The sequence below is a fragment of the Atractosteus spatula genome, chromosome 10 (assembly GCF_055471065.1).
Source record: "Atractosteus spatula isolate fAtrSpa1 chromosome 10, fAtrSpa1.hap1, whole genome shotgun sequence".
Lineage (NCBI taxonomy): Eukaryota > Metazoa > Chordata > Actinopteri > Semionotiformes > Lepisosteidae > Atractosteus > Atractosteus spatula.
The window spans coordinates 26385805-26410222 of record NC_142715.1 but is presented as its reverse complement, the minus strand read 5'-3'; the positions used below and the strand labels follow the sequence as shown (position 1 = coordinate 26410222).

Sequence of the window (24418 nt, the reverse complement as noted above, 5' to 3'; positions counted from 1 at the left end):
GTCAGATCTCCCCAGATTTCCAGGATGTTGGTGCCCAAGATGCCACAAGGCATACTGAGAAAGACACCATGTACACGCTGCGCCAGCTTAGAAAGGCAACAGTCACTCAGAAGGAGATGACTGGGATCAGCCACCCGAAAAGACTGTTGGGAGGACTGATTGCTGCCGCCACTGTTGCACTTTTGCTTTTTCTGGTAGGTTTGTGTGCTACTGGCACTCTCACCCTGACTGCCCCAAGAAGGCAGGTGTCAGAGATGCCAGAGGGTAGTGACAGACTGTATCGACAGCAGCAAAGGCTGGAAAGCTTAGGGAAAACCCTACAGGCAACTTTCTATGCAACAGGGTTAAACCTTATCCCCCAACCAGTGGACATGATTGCCAGTGTTATACAGTGGGTTTATGCTTGTGTGCAACAGGCCAGAATGTTGACACAAGACCTGTTAAGAGAGTTTAGTGCCACTGTAGCCAGTCTAACCACGGCACAATTCCCAACCCACTTGATTCCACTCTTCTCAGTAGAGGAGTATGTGACATTAACCCCATCGCTCATAGCTCACCCAGAAGGCAATCCAAGATTGAATTTGGTTCCAAATCTTGAGATGGGTATGGGTACCAAAGCTATCCATTGGCTGTGTCTAAATGATTCACCAATGAAGGGTGTAAAGCTACTAACGAGCAGAGGGAGGTTAATGAACCCCATGAAGAGCAGGTGGGAAGTAAATGGCTGGTCAACACACCACATTTAACTGTCACCATGACTTGTGACAGGCATGATACAGCTAACTAATAAAACAGTTCCTGCAAGTTCCCGAGGAGGCCATAGTACAGCTTGGTGACTTAACACTGTACTGTCTAGAACCAGACAATATAAGACCAAACTTGAGGTCATGGATGCCTTCAGGTGCCACACTATTGAATTGGATAGAAATCCAAGAAACACTAAGCCCTGAAGAGGTACAGGTAGTTAGTTTGCTTTAATGGAACAAACCTCCAAACCACCCTAGCAGATACCCAACACAGGTGTCGTGGTTTATCGAGGGGCTGGGAACAGAAACTGGTGTTATTGTAACACTGCTGCCGGGTAGCTGGATCATGACTGACAGTGTACTCTGAATGCTGTACTCTCACATCAAGATGTACTCCGGGTAGCACGAATGAGTCAAAGGTAGCATGTCAAAAGAAAGGAAGTTACTTCTTCCCAAATATCTGCCTACAGAGGTATCAGATATTGACAGTGAACTTCCTGATGTGTAATTCCTAGACTGAGATAATGTCTCCTGCCGTGTTTATACATACTCCTGATGTTATTCATCATGTTTGTTCCCAATGCTGGTTCCAGTATGAATTCTCGAGGAGTAATGTGGACATTTAATATTAATGTTCTAATGACAAGGGACATCACTTAACTCTGTTTTGTTTTGAAGGCAACAACGCCTCAGGACCTCTTGACCTTCAAAAAGGGGGGATATGTAGTGGCAATGCTTGTTAATAAGACAGAATTAAGTGTTTCTGAGCTTCCCAAATGAGGCCCCATTTCTCTGTTCATCTCTGTGGTGCAGCCACAGAGAGACCATTAGGGTGATTTAAGGTCCTAGGACAGCTCCCAAAGGGGGATGCACTTAGCTAAGCCTGGCTATCATGATCAATGGTCATCCATTGGCGCCTATCTGTCTAGGGAGTGCCAGATGGACATCTGGACTGCATTCCTAGGTGTCAGGAGTAAGTGACTCATATCTCACCTTGATCAACCAATCAGGGACTGGTAGGGCCCTACCAGTAACCCACGTGGGACTCTGATGCCCATGGAACTTTCAGCCAATGAACGAGCTGAAGTTCCTCCAGGTAAAAACAGGCAACACAGAGGGCCTGAGAGACTATTCTGTGGACTTTTCTAAAGGGAAGTCAAAGGAGAATTCCAGGGCAGGACAGCCCAAGAGCAGAAGGCTCCCAAGGGCAGGACATTCTCGCAGCGCGCCTCCTGACCATCCTGAGACTCAGCCCGGACAACCACGGAACGGCCAGTGTGTCCGAGTGCCAGAACTTTCCTTTGTTCTAAGAGTCTAGAGCGGAGGTTGCCAGAGAGTAACCAGAGGATCCACCCGAGGTTAGCACCAGCAGAAGGCCTCGTGAACAGGTCGGAACTGTGGACAGCTGAATCACTATTCAGAACTAGCTTCACCAGGAACGAACTGGTCCTCTTCCTGACTTGCTGGGACCCACAGTCATCTTTTCTCCTGTGCGCAAGCTTTGCTAGTTAAAGCCAAAACTAACTAGCTGGTCTTCAGAGAGCAGCGCAGAGCATCAGCAGTGCACCGTCGCAAGCCGCACAGCACAGCCTGGCACCGAGCCAGAGAGCGCAGATTGGACAGCAACAGCCTGCAACTGTTTCTTTGAGTCCGCAGGAGATCTGAATCCCCAGAGATTGGATGAGTATTCAACTTCAATGTATTACTGCTCGAGAATTCAATTGTTATCCCAACCAGTTGATACCAATTTAATTCCTAAGAGTTATGTACTTGTTTTGAGTATCTAATGTAGAAGTTATAACCAAGTTCATTTACGAAAAGGTCTAAATGAATGATATACTGAACGTATGTCCTCTTGATATATGTAACTCTTTGTAACTGACTGAATATATACCTTTTGTATTCTGATAACCCTCTCGATAAGATCTGTTAGGTTTACATGCATATTCTATGTATTAATAAATGTATCCTCGTGTATTAGTACCTGTGTGTGTGCGTTGTTTGAGTTATATCGCATGGTTGGATTCTAAGGCCATCAAAAGAATCATTTTGTGATTTACTGCTACAATTAATAATTGTCCCAGTAAATGCCCAAACCCTACAGAACTGGTGCCTTCAGAGAGCACACTACACAGGGGTGGGATGTCAGAGCCATATGACATTGCTTTACACAGCGAGTGGCGGGGGTGGGATGTCAGGGCCTGACGATACTTCTTTACGCAGAGAGTGGCGGGGGTGGGATGTCAGGGCTTGACGACACTGCTTTACGCAGAGAGTGGCGGGGGTGGGATGTCAGGGCTTGACAACACTACTTTATGCAGAGTGTGGAGGGGTGGGTGTCAGGGCCATACGACACTTCTTTACGTAGAGAGTGGTGGGGGTGGGATGTCAGGGCCATATGACACTGCTTTACACAGAGAGTGGCGGGGTTGGGATGTCAGGGCCTGAAGATACTGCTTTTCGCAGAGAGCGGAGGAGGTGGGATGTCATGGTTATACGACAGTGCTTTCCACTAAGAGTGGTGGGGGTGGGATGTCAAGGCCATAAGACACTGCTTTATGCAGAGGGTTGAGGGATTGATGTCAGGGCCATACGACAGTGCTCCACTCAGGCCTCTGCTTGAATTTGTACTCCTCTCTCTCCCTACCTCTGCCTCTCCCTCTCTCTACCTCTCTCCCTACCTCTCCCTTTTCCCCTCCCTACCTCTCTCCCTACCTCTACCTCTCCCTCTCTGTGGGCAAGCAGGGGGCGCTCACCCTGCGGTCTGTGTGGGTCCTAATGCCCCAGTATAGTGACGGGGGACATGATCTGGCCCACCAGCGACGAGCAGGTTACCAGATCTAGACAAAGGGGGCAACTCTTAGTCATATGAGCTTAGTCACACATCGCAGCGATTAAAAAAACAAAACAAACATATTATGTCTGTAACTAACGACTTTTTTTTCCTACATTGAAAGTCTCTTTCCCGGGTGATTTTCTAGCGCGACTGGGGCTCTTCATTTCTCCTCGGTGTCTCATCGTGGGCGGTTTTGAAACAGACCACAGAACCTGCCGCTGCAGTGCTCTCGGTTAGGGGCTCTCATCCTGCATCACCAATCTTCCACAGGAGGGACAGAGCTGGATTTCTGTCTGAAAATAAACTCCAGAGTGAGAGAGAGAGCAGAGAGGGGTAGGGAGAGGTAGAGAGAGGTAGAGCGTTAGAGAGGTAGAGAGAGGGAGAGAGGTGGAGGGCGAGGGGGAGGGAGAGAGGTGGAGAGAGAGGGGGTTAGGGAGAGAGGGAGAGGTAGAGAGAGGGAGAGGTAGAGGTAGGGAGAGAGGTAGGGAGGGAAAAAGGGAGAGGTAGAGAGAGGGAGAGGTAGAGGTAGGGAGAGAGAGGGAGGAGGAGTACAAATTCAAGAAGGAGAAAATCCACAACACAACACAGGCGTCGGCATGCGTGGGCTACAAAAGGAACAAGTAAAATGTTTCTTCCGGGCTGAAAAGAGAAGGAAGGAAAACACACCGTTGCGGCGCTACGACACGAAGACGCCGAGCCAGTTGAGCACAGCAAACCCAACCTGTTCTCACAAGTTGCTTGCGCTTCAGGCGAAATAAAAGCTGCTGAGATAAATCAGGAAAGCGGTAACTATTAGGACTACTCTCTGTTCCTCAGGCTGGGACAGGAGATCCCACACTGTATTATTGTTATTTAGAGACAGGCTCACTGTCTGTTCCTCAAGCTGGGACAGTGGATCACACACTATATTATTATTACTAAGAGACAGGCTTACTTTCTGTTTCCCAAACTGGAACAGGAGATCACACACTGTATTATTATTATTGAGAGACAGGCTCACTGTGTCTTCGGTTGGGCTGGGACAGTAGATCACACACTGTATTATTATTACTGAGAGACAGGCTCACTGTCTGTTCCTCAGGCTGGGACAGGAGATCACACACTGTATTATTATTAATGAGAGACAGGCTCACTGTCTGCTCCCCAGGCTGGGACAAGAGATAACGCACTGTATTATTATTTAGAGACAAACTCACTGTCTGTTCCTCAGGCTGGGACAGTAGATCACACTGTATTATTATTATTGAGAGTCTGGCTCACTGTTCCCGAGGCTGGGACAGAAGATCCCACACTGTATTATTATTATTTAGAGACAGACTCACTGTCTTTTCCTCAGTCTGGGACAGGTGGTCACACACTATATTATAATTGAGAGACAGGCTCACTGTCTGTACCTCAGGCTGGGACAGGAGATCCCACACTGTATTATTATTATTAATATTATTTAGAGTCTGGCTCACTGTTCCCCAGGCTGGGACAGGAGATCCCACACTGTATTATTATTATTGAGAGACAGGCTTACTCTCTGTTCCTCAAGCTGAGACAGGACATCCCATACTGTATTATTATTGATTGACAGGCTCACTGTTCCTCAAGCTAGGACTGGAGATCACACACTGTATTATTATTATTGAGAGACAGGCTCACTGTCTGTTCCTCAGGCTGGGACAGAGGATCACACACTGTATTATTATTATTATTTAGAGACAGGCTCACTGTCTGTTCCTCAGAGCTGGACAGGAGATCCCACACTGAATTATTATTATAGAGAGACAGGCTCACTGTATGTTCCCCAGGCTGGGTCAGGAGCTCACATAGTATTATTATTATTATGAGAAAGTCTCACTGTCTGTTCCTCAGGCTGGGACAGGAGATCATACACTGTATTATTATTATTGAGAGACAGGCTCACTGTCTGTTCCCCAGGCTGGGAGAGGAGATAACACTATATTATTATTGAGAGACAAACTTACTGTCTGTTCCTCAGGCTGGGACAGTAGATCACACTGTATTATTATTATGATTAAGAGTCTGGCTCACTGTTCCCCAGGCTGGGACAGGAGATCCCACACTGTATTATTGTTATTTAGAGACAGGCTCACTGTCTGTTCCTCAGGCTGGGACAGTAGATCACACTGTATTATTATTATTAATATTATTGAGAGTCTGGCACACTGTTCCCCAGGCTGTATTGAGAGAGAGGCTCACTGTCTGTTCATCAGACTGGGACAGGAGATCCCACACTGAATTATTATTATTGAGAGACTTGGCTTACTCTCTGTTCCTCAGGCTGAGACAGGACATCACATACTGTATTATTATTGAGAGACAGGCTCACTGTTTCTCAGGCTGGGACAGGAGATCATACTGTATTATTATTATTGAGAGACAAGCTCACTGTTCCTCATGCTGGGACAGGAGATCACACTGTATTATTATTATTGACAGATAAACTCACTGTTCCTCAGGCTGGGACAGGAGATCACACACTGTATTATTATTATTATTATTTAGAGACAGGTTCACTATCTGTTCCTCATGCTGGGAAAGGAGATCACACACTGTATTATTATTGCCAGATAAACTCACTGTTCCTCAGGCTGGGACAGTAGATCACACTGTATTATAATTATTGAGAGTCTGACTCACTATTTCCCAGGCTGGGACAGGAGATCACACACTGTATTATTATTATTGAGTATCTGGCTCACTGTTCCCCAGGCTGGGACAGGAAATCACACACTGTATTATTATTATTGAGAGAAAGGCTCACTGTCTGTTTCTCAGGCTGGAGCAGGATATCACACACTGTATTATTAGTATTGAGAGACAGCCTCAGTGCTCCCCAGGCTGGGACAGGAGATCACACAGTGAGTCTGTATCTCAATACTAATAATACACTGTCTGTTCCTCTTGCTGGGACTGGAGATCACATACTGTTCTATTATTATTGAGAGACATGCTCACTGTCTGTTCCTCAGGCTGGGACAGGACATTCCACACTAGGTTATTATTATTGAGAGACAGGCTCCCTGTCTGTTCCTCAGGCTAAGACAGGAGATCACACACTGGATTATTATTATTGAGAGACAGGCTCACTGTCTGTTCCTCAGGCTGGGACAGGAGGTTTAGTGTTTGCAGGCGGCGGCTCCCCGTGCCCTGTCTGTGTGTCGTGCCCAAGAGCTCCTGGGAGGAAGAGAGAGCCCTCCCACTCGGGGGCTTTTCCACGGTCTGTGTGAGGGGGGCGGGTGTGTCCAGCAGCTTATCGAGCGGAAGCCTGGGGCGGCGGAGAGCTGTGATTGTTCCATTCTCCGACCACTCTCGGTGTAAACAAGTCCCTGCTGGTCTCTGCTTGAAATGCACTTTCCTGCGTTTGCTTTGGTGTAACTGGCTTCCCCTGCATGGGCGAATGTGAAGAAGATCCTTAGTAAGTCATTGAAGAAAACCGAGAAGAGGTCGGAGTGGCCTCTGTCGTTCATCAACGATCCAGTCAGGCAGTACTCCTCTGTAAAGCGCCGTTCGTTCACATCGATTGGCTTTTTTTTGCCTTCATTCGTGCAAGTAGTAAAAGCAGACGCCACTATTTTGCCGTGACCTGGATTCAAACCGGGGTTGCTGGGGCCACAACGCAAAGTACTGATCACTATACGATCACAGCGAGTTACCGATACACACGTGGCAGGGCGGAAAAGGCTATGCTCTCTTCGTGTGACATAATTCGGAAAAGTCCTGACGTTGCATTTCAACTGAGTCCCAGTATACATCGACCCTTCGACACTCTGAGTGACAACTCTCTTGCGTGTTTTCTCATATTTATGTAGTTTGCTTGCATGATGCCGGGAACAGTGTGGTTGTTTGCTGCCATATGGTCTAGCGGTTAGGCTTCCTGGTTTTCACCCAGGCGGCCCGGGTTCGACTCCCGGTATGAGAACGTGTCAGTTTTGCCTCCTGCTTTCCAAAAGATCAGCACCGTGTCCGAAGGAGCCGCTCGAACGTGCAAAACGTGCGAGAAGAGGGGGCGCTTGTTTCCAGCCGAAACTTCTTGCGTGTGAGACGAGCTGATCATCGCTGCAGGAGGTGGGAGGGTTACTCTGGTAGACAGGGCTGACCTTCGGCAATAGGATTTATACTCTCCAAGATGATATTTGCACTTTCTGGAGAGGCGATTTTCTCCACTTCAGTAGCCCGATTTCGTTGATTGCGTGGAGAGGGCTGTAGAATGTGGCGCCGCCTTTCCTGCTCCGTCCATGACAGGCGTGCTAGTCTCTGGAGAGAGAGCACGGTCCATCAGCGCACTCCAATAAAGGCACTGGAAGCAGCTGAATCGCATTGGCGAAGCTCAGCGCTGGGCCGCTGGGCACGTCTTACCACCGTTTCCGTAGTGTAGTGGTTCTCACGTTCGCCTCACACGCGAAAGGTCCCCGGTTCGAAACCGGGCGGAAACGGACATCTTTTGTCGCCACGCACAAAAGGGGATTGGGGATTCACCTAGCTCTGTGATCAAACAGACCCACTCACCTCTTAGTGTGGCGGGATCTGCACAGTGCATGTTGCAGGGCATCCTGCTTTCACTTCAATGCGCGTCCTGATGTACCCCGGTCTCCCGCGTGACAGGTGGGGACAGGTGACAGGTCCTATACTAACGATGAAGACATCGCTCTCTCCGACCCCCGGCATCGTGTCCGACCCACCGTGCTGGAAGCCGACGCGTGCTGTGATTCCTTTACGTAGCAGAAATGACAACCGAGGAGCCGAGAGATCATTTCAGCATTTCGCGTCTGAACAGAAAACACAAACCACCAACTCGGAATGACTTGCCTTTGACGCTTATCAAAGCATTCTTTGTGCATCGAACAGACCCACTCACCTCTTAGTTTGGCGGGATCTGCACAGTGCATGTCGCAGCGCTTCCTGCTTTCAATTCAATGTGCTTCCTGATGTCGAGTCGTGTGCCGTGCGGAGGCTCTGAAAGCGAGAGCAATGAAAAGGTGCACGACGCTGTGAAAGAAAACAGAGAAGTGAAAGGCAGTCCTTTCTTTAAGGAGGTGAAAGAAAAGCTACTCCCCGTCAGGGAATTGAACCCCGGTCTCCCGCGTGACAGGTGGGGATACTTGCCACTATACTAACAAGGAAGACATCGCACACTCCGACCCCCGGCATCATGTCCCGACCCATCGTGCTGGAAGGTGACGCGTGCTGTGATTCCTTTACGGAGCAGAAATGACAACCGAGGAGCCGTGAGATCATTTCAGCATTTCGCAGCAATTCAGCATTTCGAAAACAGAAACGACCAACTCGGAATGACTTGCTTTTGACGCTTTTCAAAGCGTTCTTTGTGCACGACGACTGTGCCATCTAGCAGATACAAATGGGTTGTACAACTTTGAACTAGCAAATGGAAGAGAGCTAAGTCCCCTCTCTTTTAGCCCAGGTTCGATCTGTCTCCCAGAATCACCAGGGCACACACACAAACTGTCTTGTTTCTCGTACACGTATAGTGTAAAAATGAAGAACCCAGGACGAAGATTTGACACTCGAAGAAACTCTTTATTATTTCACCTGTAACTCTGAACCAGTTAGCTCCTAAATTCACTATGACCTGTGACCCTGAGCAACCGTTATTCCCCGCTCAGCCCTCCATCAATCAACATGCAGTTTCACTGCTGACGCACACAAATATTACACCTTCTCCAGCTGTTATGAATCGCCTCTCTTCAAAGCCCGGTGTGTTTTTTTTGGAGATGTTATATATTTTAGAAAGAGCACTGTGACGTCAGAGACACCAGCCAGAGCGCCGGGATCAGAGAGCGAGACCGCGGGAGGCGCGCGGACCGCACTGCGGAGAGTTATTGATCACTTATCTAGCGACAACCTATTAATTCAACTGAAGAACCATAGAATTAACGATTAACTTCACTGATTGGTGAGTACTGATTCTTTTCCCGTTCTTGACCCTGTTTTAAATATCTAGAGAAAGGTCAATACCGCCTGGATCGATCAATTACAGTACCATAGTGCGTTTAGTGTTAATAATGTTCAATCCGAAATTAAAAAATGGTTATTCAAATTATTATTTAGGACTTTTATCCTAGAGCTAGAGAATTATATTCCAAGTTGATAAATTTGTTTAAGTAACAGTTGAAATGCATTTTCCGTTTGTTTACAAATCATAAGAATGGTAACCATGGCGACACGCGCCACGCGCCACGTCACTGTGCCCTGCTAGGCGTCTCGCCTTCGTCACAAAGAGCAGTGTGACGTTATGGACAGCTACTAATACTAATGCTAGTGTATTCCTGTTAATATTAGTGAGAGTACAACTGGTAGTTTTAATATTAATGCTAGTGTTCATGTGAGTATTAATAATGATAGCGCTACTGATAGTTGTAATGCTAGTATTCATGTAATATTAGTGCTTATTATAGATTTACTGTTAGACTATTTGCACTAGTAGTCATGTTAGTTTTAGTGGTAGCATTACTGTTATTATAAGTATTAGTAGTGTAGTAGTAACTTTGTGTTATTGTTAGTAATAATGATAGTGTTAGTCATAGTGATAGTGTTACTGGTATTTTTGTTAGTGTTTGTTATAGTGTAACTGTAGGTAAGAGTGGTGTCCGTCATTGTGTGAGTTTGTGTCTGTGAGTATGTGTACTGTCTGTGTGATTCTGTAAATGTGTGCGTATCAGTGTGTGAGTGTGTATCTCTGAGTGTAGTGTCTACAGTATGTGTGTGTCTGTGAACGTGTGCTAGTTTGTATTTGTGCATGTATGTGTCTGATTGTGTGTATAAATGTGTATGGTGTTAGTCAGTATGTGTAGTGTCTGTGTGTGTGAATGTGTGTGAGTGTGTAGGTATATCTGTCAGTGTGTGTAAATGTGTGTAGGTGGGCTTGGGCTCCAATGTTGTGTCTGATAGAAGTGACCCATCAGCAGGTGTTGAGGTCCAGAGCTGCTTGCAAATGGAATCACTTTCTAGAGTCCAGACCAATGTCTACAGAGCTGTGAGTGCTCTGTTTTTATCACTATTAGTAGTAATGACAGCAGTAATAGTAGCAGGAGTATTAGTATCAGAATTAGTATTAGAATCTGAAGTCATGGTCGTAGTAGTAATGGTAGTAGTGGTAGTAGCAGTTGTTTCAGTGGCAGCAGTATTAGTAGCAGTAACAGTACTACTAGTAGCTTTAGAAACATTAGTAGTAGCAGTAGGAGTAGCTGTAGTAGCAGTAGTAACACTAGAACCATGAGCAATAGTAACAATAGTAGTAGTAGTTATGCTGTATTTAAAATCTTTAGTTCAACAATATAGTAGAGCTGTGTTGGAGCCTCACTTTAATAATTGCAGCAGCAGGAGCAGAAGAGCAGGAGTCAAACAACAAAAAGAAACAGTAGTACTAGTAGCTTTAGTAGTAGTAGTAAAATATCACTAGTTGCTGTTGTATCAGTGGCAGCAGTAGTAGTAGCTGTCATAGTTGTAGTAGCAGTATTAGTGGTAGTAATAGCAGCAGTAGTATTTGTTGCAGCTTCACCATAATAACTACAGGAGCAGAAGAGCAGGAGTCTGTTTCAAAGTATTAAAAAACAACAAAATTATTAACTAGAAACTATCAGTTCTTGTTAATACAGCTGAACATCTGTGATTTAAGGCCACAATTCCTGCTGGGCTAGCATGAAAAAATGTCATATAATGATATGACAGCATATTTTTAGAGAGGGACATATTATCTTCAGTAAAACTGCACTATCTCTTCACTCCCCTGTCTTTAGGAAATGGGCCTGTTTCGACAGAGCTTTACTGGAACTGCAGGTCAGACTGTGCAGTGAGTTTGTGGTTTGTGCAGTGCAGTGTGATGAGGTATACAGGAATACAGCGCTGTACAGAGACACACAGGGAGTCCAGTCAGAGCTCTATTGCTGTACAGTGAGACACACAGTGGAGTCCAGTGCTCAGAGCTCTAGTGCTGTACAGAGACACACGGGGAGTCCAGTCAGAGCTCTGTTCCTGTACAGTGAGGCACACAGGGGAGCCCAGTGTTCAGAGCTCTACAGGGTGACAGGTCTTCTACCCACACAGCTGTCTCAGGGCTCTAACAGCTCTCTCAGTGTGTCTCTCAGCGCTGAACAGGAGGGGCTATTCCTTTCAGAATGGAGGCTGACTCTTAGAGCTCCAGAGTCAGTATGAGGAGAAGCTCCCAGACCTGACTGCTGCCAGAGCCTCTGAGCCTGAGTGGCCATGAGCCCTGAGCTCCTCAGCAGCTGAGAAAAGCCTCCTGTCTCCTGTGGTCACAGTGTGGTTGAACACCCGCACTGTCTTCCTGCTCCTTCTCCTCTCTCTCCCACTTCCTGTCTCTCTCGCTGTGTGTGCTCTTATCTGTCCATCTCTCTCTCCTTTTCTCTCACTCTGACAGTCTGTGCAGAGTATCTGAATGGGATGTAACATTGATTGGCAAAGGAAAAGACTTCTCACAGGCAGAATAAAAAAAATGTATCTCCTCTCAGTCAGATTCACAGCTCAGACTCACACACAGAGCATTGGATCCCTCAGTACTTTACCAAAACTCCTACCTCCTGGACAGACAGAAGCTCATCTCCATCCTTCTCTTTATCCTGACAATCTGAGTTCTTCAGTTGAATTGTATTCTAGATATTAAAAACAGGGTCAAAATGGGAAAATAATTCATTCTCACCAATCAGTGAAGTTAATCGATGATTCTATGGTTCTTCAGTTGAATTAATTGGTTGTGAGTATTGCCACTCTTACCAGTGGTATTATGATTCTCAGCAGCAGCAGACCAATGGTTGTGTCTACAAGAGTGACCAGTTGACCAGTCTGTAGCTCTGAGCAGTGGGACTCAGATCACACAGAAGACCTGTCTGTGTGTGATTCCACACCAGCCCTGGGATACAGCGTCTCCCACACATCTCTCGCAGACTGTCTTATAAATATACAGTTAAACAGAGTCTGATAACAGTTATACAGTTAATTAAATCATCAAACCGGCTGAGGAGCTGAGAGCTCGGGTGGAAATAAAACCAGGAGATACTCTTCAACCTTCAGGATCAGGTGTCTGATCCTCCTGGCTTCTGTTCTGTGGAGATTCGTTTAAAATGCTTAAAAGAGCTCATTACAGGGACTTGTGCCCTTTCTCTTCTGCTCTCCGGGAGTATGCTATACAATTATTTTAGTCTGTGAAGTAAACTATTTTTTTGGTTTAATGAATTTTATACTTGGTTTGTTGCTCTCCATTGCCAGCTGTTACGAATCGCCTTTATTATTGGAGATGTTATATCTGTAAGAAAAGCCCCCTGGGCTCCGGACAGGAGTCTCTTCCAGCAGAGACATGTCTGCTCCGTCAGAAAGAGCGCTGTGACGTCATGGACACCAACTAGAGCACCAGGATCAGAGAGCGAGACTGCGGGAGGCGAGCGGAGCGCACGGAGGAGAGTTATTGATCACTTATCTATCGACAATTAATTAATTCAACTGAAGAACCATAGAATAATCGATTAACTTCACGGATTGGTGAGTACTAATTCTTTTCCCGTTTTGACCCTGTTTTTAATATCTAGAAAACAGTCAATACAACCTGTGACGATCAATTACCATAGTGCCTTTAGTGTTAACAATGTTCAATCCGAAATGAAAGAACTATTATTCAAATGATTGTTTAGGAATTGTATGCTAGAACTTACAAATTATGTTCCAAGTTGATAAATTTGTGTAGGTAACAGTTTAAATGCATTTTCCCACTGTTTACAAATCATCAGTATGGTAACCACAGCAACAGGCGCCACGTCACTGGCCGCGGCTAGGTGTCTCGCCTTCGTCACAAAGAGCGGTGTGACATCACGGACTGCAACTAATACTAATATTAGTGTCTTCATGTTAAAATTAGTGTGAGTACAATAGGTAGTTTTAATATTAATGATAGTTTTCATGTGAGTATTCATGATGATAGTGCTATTGATTGTTTTAATGCTAGTATTCCTGTTAATATTAGTGATAATTACAGAGATAAGGTTAGATTATTTACACTAGTAGTCATGTTAGTTTTAGTAATAGCATTACTGTTATTATTAGTATTATTAGTGTAGTAGTATTTTGTGTCAGTGTTAGAGAGGATGATAGTGTAAGTCTTAGTGATAGTGTTACTGTTGCAATATTAGTGGTATTTGTATTAGTGTTATTTATAGTGTACTTGTGAGTGCTTCCTGCTTTTACTTCAACGCGTGTCCTTATGTCGAGTCGTGTGCCGTGCAGAGGCTCTGAAAGCGAGAGCAATGAAAAGGTGCACAATCCTGTGAAAGAAGACACAGAGAAGTGAAAGGCAGTCCGATCCTCTAAGGAGGTAGAAGCAGAACTAGCAAATGTAAGACGGCTAAGCCCCCTCTCTTTAAGCCCAGGTTCGATCTGTCTCCCAGAATCACCAGGGCGCGCGCACACACACACCAGTACCGTTGAACTGTTCTGCTTCATTTCTAAGGGCTACTCAACATTCACTCTTACCCCGAGAAAAGAAAAGAGAGCGTCCGCAGCAACAACAGCTCGAGTCTAAGCAGCCCCCATCTCCCCTGCTCCGCTCTGCTCTGCTCTGCTCTGCGGCTCCTGCGGAGTGGAGTCCTACCTGGAGCCGTGTGGCAGGCGGTGGCTCCCGTCGCTCTGTCTGTGCGTCGTGTCCAAGGGCTCCTGGGAGGAAGAGAGTGCCCTGCCACTCGAAGGTTTTCCACGGTCTGTGTGAGGAGGGGCAGGTGTATCCAGTAGCTTATCGAGCGGAAGCCTGGGGCGTCGGAGAGCTGTGATCGTGCAGACTTTGAAGTGTCACCTCTTTGTCTGCTTTCCCACCCCCCCTCCGCCCAAGTTCTGGTCCAATCTGGCCTGGCAACCCCTCACACCTGCACGTGTCACAACCTAAGGTGTGGTCATGAGACACCCGTGGGGTGTTGTTCTGTTCTTGCTAATTGTTTCCTGCCTGTCGCAGGCAGGAGTCCACATGAGCAAGATGCGCTGGACAGAGCTCAGAGGGCGCAGCTGGGTGGCTTTCCTTCTGAGTGACGTTCCTGCAACACTCTCCCACTCCTCTTGGTGTGCTCATGCCGCAACACAGGAAGGCTGGAGCAGGTGGCTGTGGGCTGTGTGCACCGCTGAAATAGCTCAGTTGGGAGACCAGGTGGAAAAAAACAGCCTCTTTTTGCACGCTCCCGTACTTCACAGAGGACTTGAGCCACCGGTCATTTGTTCCCAATGTATTTCCGGTGCCTTCATGCACTCTTGTACCAAACGCACGTACTTCTGTACGCGGAGCCGATCATTTGCAATTGGGCTGTGCCGACAGACCAGGAAGAGCTCTGTCGGCTCAAAAGCAGCGCAGCACCTGCGAGAACAACAGAAAGATTAGCATCCAGCGGGGGCCTCTTAGTGAGCCAAAAGTCTCATCAAGAATCGGCTCCAGCAACAGGGCTGGGCGCATTGTTCCATTCTCCGACCACTCTCGGTGTAAACAAGTCCCTCCTGGTCTCTGCTTGAAATGCACTTTCCTGCATTTGCTTTGGTGTAACTGGCTTCCCCTGCATGGGCGAATGTGAAGAAGATCCTTAGTAAGTCATTGAAGAAACCCGAGAAGAGGTCGGAGTGGCCTCTGTCATTCATCAACCATCCAGTCAGGCAGTACTCCTCCTATTCTGCCAGGACCCGGAATCAAACCGGGGTTGTTGCGGCCACAACACAAAATACTGGCCACTATATGATCACAGCGAGTTACCGAGACAGAAACAGGGGGGTGGGAAAGGATGTACTCTCTTCGTGTGACACTAGTTGGAAAAGTCCTGACGTTGCATTTCAACTGAGCCCTAGTATACATCGACCCTTCGACACTCTGAGTGCCAACTCTCTTGTGTGTTTTCTCCACCAAGCAGGTCATGAAGGCAGCAATTACAGTTTGCTTGCATGACGCACTCACAACATGGCTGTATGCTCCCATATGGTCTAGCGGTTACGATACCTGATCTTCACCCAGGTGGCCTGGTTTCAGCTCCTTGTATGAGAACGTGTCAGTTTTGCCTCCTGCTTTCCAAAAGATCAGCACCGTGTACGAAGGAGCCGTATTTAAACCACTCGATCATGTGCAAAACGTACGAGAAGAGGGGGCGCATGTTTTCAACCGAGGACCTCTCGCGTGTGAGCCGAACTGATCATCGCTGCAGCTCGGAAACCTGCAGGAGGTGGGAGGGGTGACTCTGGTAGACAGTGTTGACCTTCGGCAATAGGATTTATACTCTCTAAGATGATATTTGCACTTTCTGGAGTGGAGATTTTCTCCAGTTCAGTAGCCCGATTTTGTCGATTGTGTGGAGAGGGCTGTAGAATGTGGGGCCGCCTTTCCTGCTCCGTCCATGACAGGCATGCTGGGCTCTGGTGTGAGAGCGCGGTCAATCAGTGCACTCCAACATAAATACTGGAAGCAGCTGAATAGCTTTGGCGAAGCTCAGCGCTTGGCCACTGGGCACGAGTTCCCATCGTTCTCTTTCTCAGCCCAAAACGCAAGCAAGACACCAGCAGCAGCCCCTGCATGTTTCCGTAGTGTAGCAGTTATCACATTCGCTGTGTGACTCTGTTGGTGAAGCTCTTCTGTGCCTAGACCTGTAGGAGGAGCTTCTCCCAGACAGCCCTGTCAGTCTCACAGTGCACATCCTCTCCCTGAGACACTGACACAAGGAGGGTCGGGACCTCAGTTTTCCGCCTCCCCCGAAGGACGGCGCCTGTTTGCGCAGTAGAGTGTCACCATCAGGATGCTGGGGCATAAGAAAGCCACATGGACCGCAGGGTGAGTGCTCCGTACTGGTCCCAGTAACACCTCTTGTAGGAGCAGCAGCAACCTGAGCTTTTCCGGGGGGAATCTCCCATCCGGGTGCCGGCTAGGCTCACACCTGCACTTGAAAAGGCCGACAAATGACTCGTTCCCGCCGGAGCTGAATGTACCAACATGTGTCGTGTCGTCTACTTCCCCCGCCCCGCTGTGTTTGCTGTATTGTCTTTGAAGCCGGCCCCCGAGATGAGACAGGCTGTTCCTGTGCCCCAATTAACACTTTACAGGTGCCATTCCCCGGCATTGTGGCCATTGTCGGTGGTCACATGCGATAAGATAAGGTGGAGGAGAGCGGGGCATGCCCAGCGCCAGACATTCAAGGAGGGGGCTGTGCGAGGTGAGGTGAGGTGCGACACGCTGGAGCCCCGACGCTGCTAATGCGGAGCACTTGTTGAACTGGCATTGAAAGGACGTGTGCGCACGGAGCGAGCCTTCCCTGCGGCGGAGCGTGGAAACTTTCTCCCCGCGCTGCAGGAGTTGTGTGCGCTGCAGCGGTGCCGAGAGAACAGCACAGAAGGCAGCAGGCTCTGGAGAGCGGGTAAGAGACAAACCTTGTGGGCAGGCGAGCAGGCCCGTTTTTTGGAAATTGCTGAAAAGGCTCCGGTGTTTGTTCGGTGTGTGGCAGGCGCACAACGCGAGCTTGCGTAGCGATCTGCCGGTCTGGTACAGCTCATACAGATGCAGCCATTCAAAGTGCGCGTCACAGACACGTACCGCAGGTGACGTCGCTCAGTATGACGCGTGGCACCACAGTAAGTGATTGGTTGACCGACAGGGGCACTCGTGGTCCGTTGGTCTGTCGTAGAAAGACTTACAGTAAAAACGTCTTTGCTGTGCCCGTTGTAGATATTGAATTTTACCACTGAAGGGAAATCTTAGTAGCTGAGCATAAAAAGAATAGGAGCATACTGTAACGCGTGTGAAAGCCATAAACGATATTAATTTTGGAACATAAACATACAGTATATAGCTGGTCTTGGTACTTTAAAGAAAAAAATACACACCGGTATTCCATTTCTCCCTAAACATTGTAAGCTTCGAAGTCTTTAACTAACGTGATACCGGAGTCAACAAGCATACTTTTAGAATTTGATTAAAAGGGAATATAATATGGAATCGCGTATCTCAAGAATTTAATAACGGTATGATTATATCCGTGTACTGCGGCAGGGCTATGTAGGGCTGTTTCGCCTGCCTGCCTGCTCATGCGAGCTGTCTTGTAGCCGACTGGTCTAGGTGCATGTCTGCCAACGGGCAGGGTGTGTGCTCGTATCCAGCTGGACCTTCCAGTTTTATTTATTTATTTTTTAATCGCGTAACATCATAAACATATTACCGTATGCAAACTGTACTGTATACAGTATGTATATGTATATTTAATGTCTTAACTGTGCCTGTTTAATTGAATTTAAAAAAATTATTTAACACGAACATTAAGCTGTTTACATCTTCCGCCTGAGAACAGTCACCCGTTGCTACCCAACGCAGAATGGTGATTGGCTGACACCATCTGACACCCCTCTGATTGGAGAAAAAAGACGTGCTGGTTTGCTATACATACTGTAACAGGAAGAGGATTTCTTTTTATTCAAAACGTGTATTTTAAAAGTTTAAGAAGTAAAAACCTTACAGCGTACACAGATTTCTAAACTGATCAGGATCGTTATCTTTGTCTTATGCATAATAATATTCACCGCTCTGTGCAGCAAATTAATAATAAACTTTATTTTATATAGCGTTTTAAACGAATAAGTAATTAGATTGCTCATAAACCTAATCACTTGCTTTTTCTTTTTATTTAGGCTCAGATTTCAACTATAGATCGTATTATTAATAACCATAATAACAACCAACCAACAAAAACAACCATATAAACATAATACCAACCAAAAACATAGATAACAACCACAATACAAAATCAAATATATCAAACCATTTTACTCTCGCAAAGTCCTCCAATTATCATAATCCCGCCCCTTATGCAAAACCAAACCTTCCTCCCATCCCAGTTTATCCTGTTTATCATAAACAAAATCCACCTCAATTTTCAACATAAAGCATTACACAAAATCAATACCTCAACACTCCATACTCAACAACGATAATTCACAAACAGCCAGAACATGTAACTACACATTCCCAAACAGACCTAATTTCCATAGCCCCGCCCCTTATGCAAAACCAACATCCCTCCCCTGTTCTCTCTCTCCCCTGGCGGTTGTAATTGTTTTTATTTTCAAATAAATTTTAGCAAAGTCATGCATTTTAAAAATCTTAAGATTTTTATATTTATGTCTTTATTTAGTGGTTTCATTAGTGACAAAGGCTAAACTTTCTTGGAAAAATGTCTTTTATGTAAACCATGTTTGCTATTTATTCATTCAGGGCTAAAATATGTTCATTGTATTCTAATGAAAGAAGGGTTCCTTTCGCCGTAGTCGGGAGCCTAGCCTTTAACTAGTAAGTACTGTACTTACTGGGTTTTTGAGGGGGGGGGGAGTGTCTTTCGCTGGAAATCTCGCCTCCTACTTTGAAAATACCCGTGAGACGGTTCAATTCGTCGCAGCCAGCACTCCTGCAGAGAGGGGGGTTGTACTTGCAGTGTATGCAGTACACGCGTTATGCTCTTCGTTAATGTCTAAGCCGGAACATATCATTATATCTCATTTTGTATTTCTTAAAAAAAATTGTTTTCCCAGCCTAACAGTATTGTTTTTAACCTGTAAATTTGCTGGACAGAGAGGTGAACATTATTACACAGAAGACAAAGATAGCGATTTACGTTGCATTGTGTATCGTGCTGCTTTAATACAGTTTTAAATAATTGGAAGTCTAAACAGTATCAGCTTTATTTATGGGTTTTAAATAAAGGTGATTTAAACGCGATTTAAATCAATATAAATGTTTATATTGTAACGCATAGGTGACTATTCATTGTTATTAAAATGACTTAAATTCGATCATGTTGTGATATTTAGAAATATACATTTGTTTGGTGCGAGTGAAGTTTTATTTAATCTCTGAGCCATACTGATTCTTCTGGAAGCCAGTTTCCGCCAGGGAGTAAAAAAAAAACACACTATGGTATTCTCTCCAATGCAGTGCAGTTAAAAACATACCTCTGATGCTGCTCCTAAATGAATATCGTTTATGACCATCAGAAGCTTTATGCTCCTTTTCTTTTTTCCAGTGGATTGAACAGGGAGAGGCATTTCATGATGTACTTTTCACTGATGAAACAACAGTGGCTCTGGAACAGTTTTCAACCATGTCGTTTTATAAAAAGGGGAGATATGTACACGTTACTGAAGCTAAAAGTTTAGCCTTTGTCACTAATGTAAACACTAAATAAAGACGTATAGAAATCCCTACGTTACAGACTGTATATGGCTGGTATTGGTAGTTTAAAGAAAAAATACACACCAGTATTTCACTTTCTCCCTAAACATTTTAAGCATCAGAGTCTTACATGTGGTTATTTATTGCATAATTTAATTTTGAAAGCCACTGAGACATCAGGTACTACTGTTGTATTTATGAAAAAGAAACAAAACAAAAAACATACTAACAACTGTGCCATCCTACTCCTTAGTTAATACATTTTATTATTCATAAACAGTTAACATTGTTAGCAAAATATTTTGAATTATATTTAAACCTATTTTTTCTTTAGTTTTGTATTTAACTTATTATATGATAGTCAGACTTAATGTATATTTGAACAATGAAATGAAAATATATTTTTACAAGATTTTACATTAAGCACTTAAAATTAATATGGTTAATAAAAGTAAACTGTAACATGCTGTAACAAGATCGGTTAAACTGCGAAGAAAATGCTTTCAGAGAAAATGTTTCAGGTGTGAAGAACATAGATCTCTAATGCAATTTCAACCAAACCTGTTCCCACACACCCTGCCCCCACTACCATTAGAATATACACAAACATTTTAGCAGTTCATTCTGAGCAGAAGACCCTCACACCTGAAGAGTGCTGGCTGTGACGAATTAAACCGGTCTAACTGGCTTCAATCACAGACCATGTGACATGGGACTCAGTAAACTAACAGCGCCACTGGATTTGATAATACCTAACCAAAATCCGCAATATGGAAACAGAACCTGTGTGATTGTTGATAGATGTACTCGTAACATTTTTTCAAGACGAACTACAACATTTAAAAAATGACTTGTATGTACTTGATATCTCTAATCAATCCACGGGTCCCAGCACAAAACGAAAGTAAAATGCATACCGTTTCGCGCTTCTTATTAGTTGCTCAAAAGTAATTTGACCGTATGAAATGCATAATATAAACCTAGAAACATATACGTGAGCAGTACTTAAGCACTGTAGTATCGGTGTTAAGACATACCTCTCAAATACTGTAAATCAAGTTAAAAATATCTCAAGACCGATTCTGGTCGTAATGAAACCATGTTTCGTGTATGTTTTCTTTTTCATCTTGAAATAACTCATTTCTAAATACCTTTTTCACTGTTAACATCTTGCAGCAACTTTGCGAGCAAAATATACACTCTGACAGTTCATCCTGCTACCAACATTAAATAAAACAAATCTTAAGATTTCTATATGTATGTCTTTATTTAGTGGTTTCATTAGTGACAAAGGCTAAACTTTCTTGGAAAAATGTATTTTATGTGTTGCAGAAAAAACTGACTTGCTTTAACAAAATATGTTTACAAATCCTTTCACCTGGCATTTTCGTAGTTAGAAATTATGGAACGCTCTGTTAAAAGCAAGGGAGTTTTTATGTCCGTTGCAGTTCTTTTGCAACATGAATATAATTATATCGTTATTAATTTCTTGAGATACGCGATTCCATATTATATTCCCTTTTAATCAAATTCTAAAAGTATGCTTGTTGACTCCAGTATCACGTTAGTTAAAGACTTCGAAGCTTACAATGTTTAGGGAGAAATGGAATACTGGTGTGTATGTTTTCTTTAAAGTACCGAGACCAGCCATATACTGTATGTTTATGTTAAGATTTCCTTTCAGTGGTAAAATTAGATATGAATATTCAATACTTAAACGGGCACAGTTAAGACATTAAATATACATATACATACTGTATACAGTACAGTTTGCATACGGTAATATGTTACGCGATTAAAAAATAAATAAATAAAACTGGAAGGTCCAGCACCTTCCACCTGGATTCGAGCACACAACCTGCCCGTTGGCAGGCACGCACCTAGACCAGTCGGCTACAAGACAGCTCGCATGAGCAGGCAGGCGAAACAGCCCTACACAGCCCTGCCGCAGTACACGGATATAATCATACCGTTATTAAATTCTTGAGACACGCGATTCCATATTATATTCCCTTTTAATCAAATTCTAAAAGTATGCTTGTTGACTCCGGTATAACGTGAGAAATGGAATACCGGTGTGTATTTTTCCTTGTGATATTTTAAGCTCTAGTTGAATGATAGGTGTCGCATTTTAAATCATTTTCGTAGTTAGAAATTATGAAACGCCCTGTTAAAAGCAAGGAAGTTTTTATGCCCGTTGAAGTAAAACAAAATGCCTGACAAAGTATGGCTTGGACAGATTCCAAGTGCTTGTACAAATGTGCTAAAGAAATTATACTTTGAGTATACAGCTTGTCCAAAGTCATCCATTATTAATACTATTAGTAATATCTTCGGTAAAGGCTTTGATGCATAAATATTTCTGATAAAGGTAGGTTGTGTACTTTTGTCCAACTGAGCAATCTTGCTTTCATAAAATATACCAACATTTTAATGACTGAAGATTAACATGCTGTAATACACTGTTCAAAATTAAAGGCTCAAATGCTGTACATGAGAGGTTAAGCTCCCCCTGGCGGTTTTACAAGGTGACGCCGGATAGTTTCCGGCAGAGCGTCAAATGACGCGCGATTAACCGCGTGACACTGCGTGATACCGCGACGCCCACCGGGGTATGCCGCAAAATAACGCACCCATTTTGAATGGCTGCATCTGTACTTACCTGGCAGGGGAGATACCTTGATCAAGAAGGAGGTTCACCCAGAGCGAGGCTCGGCCATTGCACTCCGGCTGTGCTGACCCCTGCGAATTCCCTAAATGTGGGAATCTCAACTGCATAATTTCTGGTAGTGGGGGACTGCGTTCGCGCTCTCCCCTGATGTGCTTGGTCCAATATCAGATACGGAAAAGTTGTAACACCACGAGCTGCGATAGGATCCCAGTTCGAAAGGAGTCGATGCCACTGCTGGTTCCCGGTTTCTTTTAGTTAGAGGTCCGGAGAAGCATTTCAAGCTGGTTACGCTACTCCTTCCGGATATTCATTCCCTTTTCAAAGTCAGTCATTTTGCTGTAGTCTGCATTATTTAGGCTGATTATCGAGGTTAGCCTTTATTTGGTCATGGGAGCCTCGGTACTGTATGCTAATTCTCAAGACAGTTTCACCCGTTTTCTGATTGCTAGGTTCTGTACCAGTGCAGACATGTCAAACAGTGAATGGCTGTACCTCTATTGTATCCGTGCTCAATGAATGAAATCAGTAATAAATGAATATATGTATAGTTATACGAAAAACAAGTGGTTTATCGACTCATCTTCAATTGCAAATTTAGAGGCAGCTTCGATATTCGTTTTACAAATGGGTTTTTTTTTATATGGGTCACACACATGCCATAGCAACAAAACATCTCAGAGATGAGGCTATAGATCACCTTTCCATCCTCCAGGTTTTCCTCCCAAAACCTACGGTACCAACGGCGACCCCTGCTGGCCGAGAGAGCAAAAGCTTGCAGCACCTGGTATTCCGAGGCAGTCTCCCATCCAAGTACTAACCAGGCCCAACACTGCTTAGCTTCCAAGATCAGATGAGATCGGGAACATTCCAGGTGGTGTGGCCGCAAGCGAAAGCCATGGCGCCTGACTCGCTACTTGAAGCTGTGTGTGGCTGGGGCTCCGCGCCCCCCCGATCGGGACTGAAGGATCGTTCGTGTGCAGCTCTTTGGAACGGAGCTTCTTTCCAAATCGCATTGTGTACCTGGATGTTGGCGAATGTGCTCCCTTGTGTTGACTTGTCCCGTACTGGAGGAGAACAAACAAACTGCTCGGAGGAGCACAAGGCAAGTCTTCACAAGACAAAAACCTCCAATGCACAGCACTCAAAACATTTCTGGGCTGTCGCGTGTTTATTTCAGCACATAAAGCGCACCAGTCCAACACGTCGTCGGGCGCGCGGCACCTCCGCCCTCTTGTGGCCTTGCGGCGTCAGAGCAAGAGGCTCCTTCTCGCTGCCTTTCCGCTGTGTTGCAGAGCCCTGAGAGGGAACCTGGAGCGCACACTTTGTGGGGGGCGGGAGACCGCGTTCGCGCTCTGCCCCCGATCTCTTGCGCGAGTGCTAAATCTCACGGCGCCAGCCAGCGGCCAGGAGACAAGTGCATTATCGCGGGACAGGGGGGCCTCGTCATTGATTGTTACATATGAGACGGGGATTAGGAGGAGACCCCGACTGATTGGTAAAGGGGAACACTAACACCAGAGTGACACCCGTGGCGTCTCATTTTGAGAGACGCCCTGGGATTTCTTAATGGCCAAGGAGGGTCGGGACCTCGGTTTTACGCCTCCCCCGAAGGACGGCGCCTGTTTGTGCAGCAGAGTGTCGCCATCAGGATGCTGGGGCATAAGAAATCCACACAAACCGCAGGGTGAGCGCTCCCTACTGGTCCCAGTCACACGTCTTGCAGGAGCAGCAGCAACCTGAGCTTTTCCGGGGGGAATCTCCCATCCGGGTGCCGGCTAGGCTCACACCTGCTGGGCTGCCGTGGGTGAGCCCAGTCGAGAGTCGCAGGGTGAGATCTAGTCACCGGGGAGAAACGATACAAGCGAAGGATTACTCGGCTCCCAGCACTTGAAAAGGCCGACAAATGACTCGTTCCCGCCGGAGCTGAATGTACCTGCATGTGTCGTGTCGTCTACTTCCCCCGC

The 24418-nt window shown here is 45.5% G+C and overlaps 1 non-coding gene and 1 pseudogene across 1 annotated transcript; one reads left to right on the top strand and one right to left on the bottom strand.

The window, feature by feature from the left end:
* Positions 1 to 22437: 22437 nt before the first annotated feature.
* On the top strand, positions 22438 to 22601 carry LOC148826757 (U1 spliceosomal RNA). The gene has a single exon (XR_016093547.1). It is a non-coding gene; the product is annotated as a U1 spliceosomal RNA (small nuclear RNA).
* A 622-nt stretch (positions 22602 to 23223) lies between these two features.
* LOC148826756 (5S ribosomal RNA) lies at positions 23224 to 23342 on the bottom strand (annotated as a pseudogene).
* Between the last annotated feature and the right edge of the window lie 1076 nt (positions 23343 to 24418).